The sequence below is a fragment of the Pinus tabuliformis genome, chromosome J (genome assembly GCF_031772625.1).
Source record: "Pinus tabuliformis cultivar Carrire ecotype Pingquan chromosome J, CPIR1, whole genome shotgun sequence".
Taxonomy (NCBI): Eukaryota; Viridiplantae; Streptophyta; class Pinopsida; order Pinales; family Pinaceae; genus Pinus; species Pinus tabuliformis.
This window is the reverse complement of record NC_142295.1, coordinates 575,286,722-575,296,011: the sequence shown is the minus strand read 5'-3', so window position 1 is coordinate 575,296,011 and position 9,290 is coordinate 575,286,722. Positions and strand designations below refer to the sequence as shown.

At 36.1% G+C, this 9,290-nt stretch overlaps 1 pseudogene; it reads right to left on the bottom strand.

Annotated features, from left to right (window-relative positions):
* Positions 1-1,655: 1,655 nt before the first annotated feature.
* LOC149228293 (damage-control phosphatase At2g17340 pseudogene) lies at positions 1,656-2,314 on the bottom strand (annotated as a pseudogene).
* Positions 2,315-9,290: the final 6,976 nt, after the last annotated feature.

Below are 9,290 nucleotides of genomic sequence, written 5' to 3'. Positions count from 1 at the left end.
GTCCAAAGTATTTGGTCCATGGTATTTTGATCCATGGTATTGGTCCAAGGTATCGGGTTCGAGGTATTGACCTTAGGTATTTGATCCAAGGTATTGGTCCTAAGTGGTTTTTGTCCATGGTATTGAGAAAGGCCTAAAACTATAAAAGGAGGAGAAGATCATTAGGCCAAAGCACTCAAGTATTGAATATCTGATGAAGAGTGTGATCTAGTATGCAGGTTATTAGGTTATGGTACATTGTTGGATCTGAACCAAGGAAGAACCTTAGCGGTTGATGGAGGATAAGATCTAATGATGAATCGGGATCTTAAGGCATAAAGTGAACTATCATTATGTGTTTTTTCTCATGAATATTCTAGATCTGAATACTGACGCATTTATTATTCTATAAATGATATGATCTGGGTATAATTGAATTTTGGTATAGCTGCAGAATTATGAATTAATATTTGCAGATGTATACACTGGTTGGCTTTGAGGAAAGCACGTATACACGTAGGTTCGGCACAAGAAAGTAGCGTATAACTTATAATCTATGTTTTAGTTGTTGTTGTTTGTTGTTGTAGTGTTTTGGGTTCTGGCTTGGGTTCTGGTTACTATATTCTAGTGACAACATTATGAAAGATCAGATTGATGCGTTGTCAAAGTTATTGATTGATTTGGTTGTGGTTGGTTCAATAGAAGATTGGTTGATGTAGATATATTTGATGATTGAATGATGTTTTTGATGGATCTAATCTTAAAATTTATGAAACGTGGTCCCTAGAAGAAAGGAGAAGGTTGTAGCCTTCTGTAGGCCCGCACCTACGTATTAGTAAACATATCAGCTAGTACAAGAGCTAGGGGGTTGTAGCTCCCTTCCAGTAGAAGTTGGAGAACAAGAGAAGGTTGTAGCCTTCTGCAGGTAGAAGCCTACGTATTGGTATAACGCTGCACCAGTACAAAAATTGTAAACAGAATTTTCTTATTATTTAAAGAAGACAGAGACGATTGCAGCAGGTGATTTTCACCCACGTTGGGTTTCCACCTTATATCTTGGTGTTTATGTGTGTTTCTTATGTGTGATGCTTTATTCTACTTTTACTGCATTGTCTAATGAATTGCTGATATATTGATTAAAGTTCACTACATGATAATTTGGGTAAATCAAAAGATCTCTGCATATACGCTAGTTTCTTTAAGTATAGTTGTGTATACATGCTAGTTCACTGAGCTGAAGTAGTGTATACAAATTAGTTTTGAAAATTAAATTATTAATCTGATAATACTGATTCACCCCCCCTCTTAGTATTATTTCCAACAGTTTGTTGGTACCAAGGTATGGTAGAAATATGGTGACTTTTTAGGTGGCTTATCTTTGTAAATTCTCACCATCCAATGAGATGTTGTAAAGACTTTCTCTAAGTACTCAAGTTTCACATTTTTTATTCCCATTACTGTGAATTGATAGAAGAACACAATCTAAATCACATAGGGGAAACTTTCCTAGGCCAAGAAAGTATTGTTCTGCCATACAAAAAATAATTTAGAATACATAAACTTAAGAACATAAGATGATATCCAAGATGAACTAGTTAACATAAGGCCTGATGCTTTGGATACATGATACAGTGTTTCCAAATTACAATATTGCATTTATTTCCCCACTCATTTTCCTAGTCATCTTTCATTTCTTTCTCCACCAATTCATGATATGTAACATCGTTAATGGACGGTAAATCATTGTCATCTAAATCATTTATGCACCTTGTCGAGGAAACTCTCTTGAAAAAGGTGATAGCCTTCGTACAAAATCTGCACCAAAATTATCAACAAATTGAATTTTCCGAAGTCATCGATGACCCATAGTCGAGGTATTAAGTTTTCATAGCTAGCGAAAAACAACATGCCATCCTTTTCGAATACTTCAATAAGTTGTGCAATACTCAAATAAAAAATATCACCGGCAAATATTCTCCTTATCCATTTTGTTAAATTCTTCCCTATATCAAAGTGTGTTACAACAAATAGGATCATTCTCTTCTTCCTTGAATTTCTTAAATATATATTTGAAACCTACTTCCCTTAAGCACTACTCCCATAATCTCTCTAAAAAAATCGCTGCTCTAGCCTGGGCATCTGAAACAAAATCATCTAGGTTTACATATTTCATGAAGGATTAAATGGAATCCTTGAATATGTTGATCCAAGCCAGCTAATATGGAGTGTCCATGTGACGAGAATCTAAGACAAAGCAACAAGGAATTGTACAGGGTCTATATGTTGATTCAACTATCATTATGAGTAAAGGAGATACAACCATTGCAGATGAGCTCTCTATTGAATGATCGATCAAATCAAGGACTCCATTTAAGTATGTAAGCCATACATCATCATATTTGAGGTGAATCCTGGCAAGGGTGATGGGATAGCCCTTGGTCATGCTAGGAACCAGAGGAACATACACAAATATCTCCTAAAACTCCACCTTTCACCACATCCCATTAGAGCCATATAGATGTGCAACCACAGGCATGGAAAAATGATTATACATTGCTCCATGAGAATACATAACATCATAAGTAGGAGGTGATGTCCCATATTGCAAGTCATCGTAGTGTAAATCCCCATCGTCCATGGTAGTGGCTTTGACATCAAAGAGAGTGTAGTCCAGTGGTATGTTGTTGTTGTACTCTAGGTAGGAGTAAGCATTGAGGAAAATGTAGGACTTGATGGAGGACAATAATTGGAGGACCGGGTAGAGAATGGAGTCGACGATGTTGGGGAAGAACTAGGTGACAAAGGATAGATATGAGACATTGAGGGTGTCCATGGAAATGCAGGTGGAGAATTTGATCTGAAGACTCAACTTGGCAGCCTCTAGTGCTTCCTAGAGGTTCTACATTACTGTTAGGAGTAGTGTCCAGCTCGATTGGTTGATCTCTTGGTGTCTCACAAGATCATTGGCTACTGTGATTATGTGGATTGAGGCAATGATCGTAGAGTTAGATAGGGTTTCAAGCTCTTCATTGGTCGCTACCATCACCATGCAGAGGTTGGTGTTGGCCAGAGCATTGAGAACGTTTAGATTAGAGTCAAAGATCTTGACCCATCTAAAGCCCAATGATTTTATCAGTGCCACTATTTTCTTCGATGGAGGCAGGTCATCCCCCAATCGCTCATAGTTTATTCCCACGCTTGATGACTTATTCTCCCCCTAGTCATTACCACTTTGGAGTTTAGGAAAAAAAACAGTAGCATTAGTGGCATCATGAAGAACTTTACTCCTCTAATTCTTGCAATCTAATAATATAATCCAAAGAGATTTTGCTAATAAGTGTAATTCCTGGTAAAGGATTTGACCCTAAGGTCTCTTAAATTCTCAAAAGTGTTTTTGCAAGTTTTGGACACTCTCTTTTTTTTATATTCTGGCAGTAATTTTTCCATTCATGACCACTAATCAGATCTACAAAGAAGAAGAATTACAAGATCCTATGGCGTGGGAAATTAAGACCAAAAACATGGAGCAGGAGAATGAAAGCCAATATTTAATAATCTTAATCTTGTTCATTCATTAATGTTTCAAAGTCTTTTATCATGGTCATTGGAAACCGTCATCTTTGTACATTTATTTAGCTCTATAATCTACTGCAAGAGATCGAAAGACAGGGTTGTCTCGGCCTCTCCGATGATTGTGAGAGTTTCAAGACAAAGAGAATGGTTGAAAGATCCACCCTAGAACCCTTGATTTCCATAGATTTATATCTCTCTTTGATACCATTGATCCAGATCTTGGGGGAGGCCCCCAAGGTCTGAAAATTTTGAAATGCCCAAAAAATAGGAGAACACATAGTAAATAAAACCACAAAGATTTTTTTATTAAAATATAGAATAACTATAAAAGCTACACTGTGGTGGACAATCTGTCCTTTTACAAAATGTGACTTGTTACTTATATCCTTTTTCAGGTACAATACCACGGGTACATTCCATGGGTGGGTAAATACCATGGGTGAATGAATACCATGGGTGGATGCCACCTATAATACCATGGGTAAATTCCATGGGTGGATGAGTACCATGGGTGGATGCCACTTTCCATTCAGATCATGATCAAAGTTGAAACTGAATTTTGTCTTCCTTCGACCACCCTTAGGCCTACTTTTGGCTTGAATATCAGTAAATTGTTGTAGAATATCAATAAATTATACAAACTTTAAGTCAAACTCTTTTACATAATGGACTTCACCTCATAATACTAAATATATTATTCATATTCTTTACTAATTACATACACCACCATTTTTACCATAAACGTCTTTAATAATACCATAATAAAAAATGTAGAGGTATCAAGTGTGCTTATCAACTTTGTAAGCTCAATATAAGCAACAATGGAGGGTTTCTCTTGGTGTTGAACCGATTCCCTTTCTCCTCTTTCAGGTCATTTCTCTAATGCTATCTATTGAATTCGACTAATGGAAATAAAGACAATAATAAGGGGCAATGCCAAATCTATATCATTACTTTTCATTGCCCAATTTCATTGACTTCCTTTGAATTCCTTAATTCATGTCCAACTTCAAACCCAATTCATTGGGAGTTGGATATATTAGTTGGTTCTTATGCTTCAAGATAGAATAAACAAGAAAGAATATATAGGTAGGTTATGCGTGATTATATTCAACCTACATTTAGGTTTTGATGAATATGATTATTCTAACTTCCTTAATCAATCGATGACTTCATTAATCCTTAGTGAATGGGCCATGAGCAGAAATTAGAATGAGTAGGTCAAGTGAAGAATTCTAACTTTCGCACTATACTCGTTGATGCCACTTGATCGAACCAATGGTGATAAGAGTCGATTCAACTCCCAAATCCCCAAACAAAGACCAAACAAATATGGATTCAGTATGCCCATTATTTTGTGATTTTGTTCGGTCTGCTCCTACATTGGCACCCCTTTACTCTTTCTTTTGCATGCAGGCGTTATCTCTCATCACATGAGAATATTGCATGCACCAAGAGAAGACGTACATATCTTGCACAACATCACATCAAGCAAATATCAACACTATCATATTGAAAAACAATAATCATGATACATACAATCAACCTAAGAAAAAAAACCCATAGCACCTATCTTCTCTTCTTTGAATTTTTTCTTGGGATATATGGTCAATCAATTGTTCAATTGTTGATAGAGAAAATGTATCTTGTAATGTTGGTTGATTTGAGCATCAATATATTCCTCAAAGTTCTTGATTTGAAGCAACAATTAAGATCTACAATTCTTTTTATCATCATCTTCAAACACGGGCAACAACAATCTTGTAAGAATAAATATTCTAGCTTGTGCATTTCCTTTTATTTTAGACTAAATATAAGCTTCTTGTGTATAAAAATGGCATGGCATCAAACTTTGGACAATGCATATCCATATAAATTGTATATGATAAACTAGCAAATAATATTCGAACCAAGAATAAGTTAAACAACATCCATGAATAATCAAGCTCCTCTACCAACTACCATCAACAAAACTTCTCACTTGCAGCTTCATATTTTCATGATCCATTTCTTGTTTTGCAAGTCGTAGGTCTTGGAAACATCTATAACATCCCCTGGTTGATTTTCCATGTAAATAAAATAATACCAAGGTCATGGGACATGTACTCCAAGATGAATGTTGGGCAAAGGAAAATTTTAAGGATGGAAATGTATTCTAAGTTTTAGAAACCTTTGTGAATCTCACTAGTACATAATCCGTAATTTGTAAAATGTTTGGTAATGTTTTTGTAAAAGTACCTAGATTTATAATAATTTTATATAGTCTCTATATAAAATTTTGGCGATTTTTAAGATAAAACAATTTTATACTATAAAATTTGGGTGAATAATTTTTACAAAAAAAATGGAAATTAATGAAACTTATTTTTGGAAGAAGCATGGAAAATTAGCCCACTTGTGAATATTAGCCCCTAAAATTTTCCCTAGGCAAAACATAGTGATGGGTATCTCTTGTGATTAATTAATGGCTATGGAAATTGGCAAAGGCATTTGCAAAGTAAAAGTGGCAATAATTGGCATTTTCTTTATGAAATAAAGGAAAATAGGAGTAAAGGAAGGTGAAGAGACATAGATTTGTGTGAGAGGGAAATTGAAGGAAAAATGAAGGAAACTAAAGAAAATAGAGGATTGAATGATAAAAAGGCTTCTAAAGATCAGTTGTTAGCCTTTTGACAGTTTTTGGGTGGAGATTTCCTCTATCCTCTCATTCGTTCATACTCTTGCACACTTAAGAGTATTCTTGGATCATTCTTAGAGCACTTTGGCATACATTGTATTTGGAGAAAGAAGACAAAGGAAAGAAAGAAAATGTAAGAGAACAGTTGGATGAACAACTCTAGCTGGATTTATATGCAGGTAACAAGTTGTATGTGTGATTTCCTTGCTAATTTATGGATCCATGGTATATGCATGTGATTTTTTGGTTATGTGTTATCATTGGTATGAATATTTTCCTCAATTGACAGTGGTTTTTAGCCTTGCCTTTCCATTTCTTGGATAACCATGGAGATATGGGTTTTTCCACTTATTATTTTTCGGATTGGTTCTTAGGTTCCTTATGGCAGTGGGTTGAAACAAACACTTTGGAATCCCTTTAACAACTTTGGTTGAGTTACTAGTCCTCGAGCCTAGGTAGGGACAAACACTCTAGAGCCCTTAGTGGATTGAGATACTACTCCCTAGAGTTAGGTTGGACAAACACTTTGGAGCCCTAGAATATTGTGGGTTGAGTTATTAGTTCCTAGAGCCCAGGGCAATTTGGATAGAGACCGATCTGGTTGGTGTTAGTGATGTTTGACCGTAGAGGTGGAATCATTGGCTGAGGGTTTAGGTGGTTGGCCTCTAGAAGCCCTAATTTGTTTTTGTTTTGGTTTAATCCATGAGATACCCCATTCATGCTTGGAATATGGCGTGGGGGTGATTGGTAGAAAGAGAGATTTAGTTCAGCCCGATGTATGGTCAGGTGGTACGTGGAAGTCCCTAACTTGGTTGGTATTTTCATATGTTAATATGAGAAATTTCCTTATTATTACCTATGGGAATTTGTAGCGATTATGTGGGTGATATTATGGCTAAGTTTCCATGATTTGTATGTTGGTAATTTTCTAGTTATATGTTGGTTATATGTTGTGTATTACCTATGGTTCTTGTCATCAATTGTTTAGTTATTGATTTGTTGAAGAATGTGTGGACTAGTAAGTGTTGTTGTAGCTATGTGGAGATGACATAAAGCCTTCTTGGTGATTCTTACATGCATCTCAAACTAATATGATCATCTATGCATTCATGACCTATATCTTACATTTTTTCCATGTGTTTGATGAAATGCCTAGTATGTGTTGGTATGTATATGTCAAGTTCTTGACTCAAGTTTGTATGTTTAGTCTTGTTCTTATGTGAGTTATGATTCTAAGAAGTTATAGCCGTTTCTGGGCAGTGGTCTAGAGGCTAACCTAGAAAGGTGACTCAGATCTTAGGACCACACCCTCTGAACTAAGAAAGTTAGGTCACAATTGCATGGAGATAGTATTGTGCATGTGGTTGGAGACCTATAACCACACCTAGGCCTTTTCATACATGCAGTTGGGAACCTAAGTCAGTGAAAAAGATCCCTATATTAGGTATGGTCACTTGGGGTCATCCTTTGGCTCCTATATGTCCTGTAGCCATGAGGATGTTGTGAGTTGTCAATTTTTGGTTTGTTTGTAGGCCCCACTTCCTTACCTGGAGCTTGGAGGTTGGGTCATGTCATAGTAACTCGTTGTCTCATGTTTACCTTGGAAGGTTGGTGAAATTAGGTAAATGTGGAAGGGGGTGGTATAAGAGAGACAACATGGACATCATCATTATCATCTGTATAGGAAGAGTAAGAAGAAATAATTTTTGGATGAGTTTAAGAAATTTAAGCCTCCTACCTTTAATGGAGATCTAAAGAAACCATAAGATGAAGAAGCATTGTTATTTGGGATTAAGAAGTTCTTCGTGCTACATGATTATACAGAGAATACGAAAGTCGGAATAGCCATTTTCATTCTTAAGGGAAAAGTGGAAATTTTGTGGGAAGATGTGAAGCATGTCAGAGGCATCAGGAATGAGGAGTTGAGTTGGCATGAATTCAAAAGAATTTTTAGAATGAAGTACTTGTCATAGAGATACTATGACAATAAGGCTAAAGAGTTCTACAAATTGAAGATGGGATCTATGATATATGAAGAGTACATGACTAAGTTCTTGGAGCTATTGATGTATGTACCATATCTTAAGGATGAGAAGACGAAGGTTCAAATATTTTTTAGGAGATTTCCTTTAGCATTTAAAGATCAGATTGAGTATGATGAACCTCTGAAATTAGAGGAAGTAATTGGGAAGTTGAAACATTGCTATGAGCAGTATAACCATAAATTTGAGCCTAAGCAGGGTTAGAAAGGTACTAACAAGGCTAAAGGAAAATGAGATAAGAAGTGAGGAATACCTTGGAATGCAGGTAATAAGGAGAATGTAGCATCACACAAGAAGTTCAATGTAGTTGATATAGGACAGGGATTTCAGTATGAGGAGCAGAACAAGGGTGAAGGTAGTAAGCCTTTGTAGTGTTGGATTTGTGGCAAGGATCATCATAGGAGAGATTTTCCATAGCATTAGGGTGGAAGACCGTAGGTTTATAGTGCTTAGGAGGCACAAATAGTTGGGGGTGTTGAACAAAGTATTCCTTGGATTTATGCGGCATTGGATAATAGGTAGGTTGATTATCAAGCATCTATTATCAAGATGAAGGGTAAGATTTGTGATCAAGTTGTTTCTATTTTGATTGAACTTAGATCTAGCTATAGTTATATCAGTCTTGATTTGGTGGATAAATGTTTCTTGAATAAAGAAGTGCATGGAGAGTGTTGGTTGGTGCACTTGGCTACAGTTATCAAGAAAAGAGTTCATCGTTGCGTGAGATCTTGAGAAATTGAGTTGAATGGTATTTCTACATCAATGTATCTACATGTTCTTCCATTGGCATCATACAGTATGATATTAGGTGTGGATTAGTTATACCTTCACAAGGCAAAGGTAGATTGTTATGATAAGGCTATTGAGTGATTGGATGACGATGGAGAGAGGAGACTATTGTAGGGTAAGAAGAAGCCTACATCAGTGAGAATGATTACAACTATGCACGCAAAGTGTAGTTGCAGGAAAATATGTGTATTGTTTGCAGTTCATATTTCTAGTGACAAAGGAAAGGATGT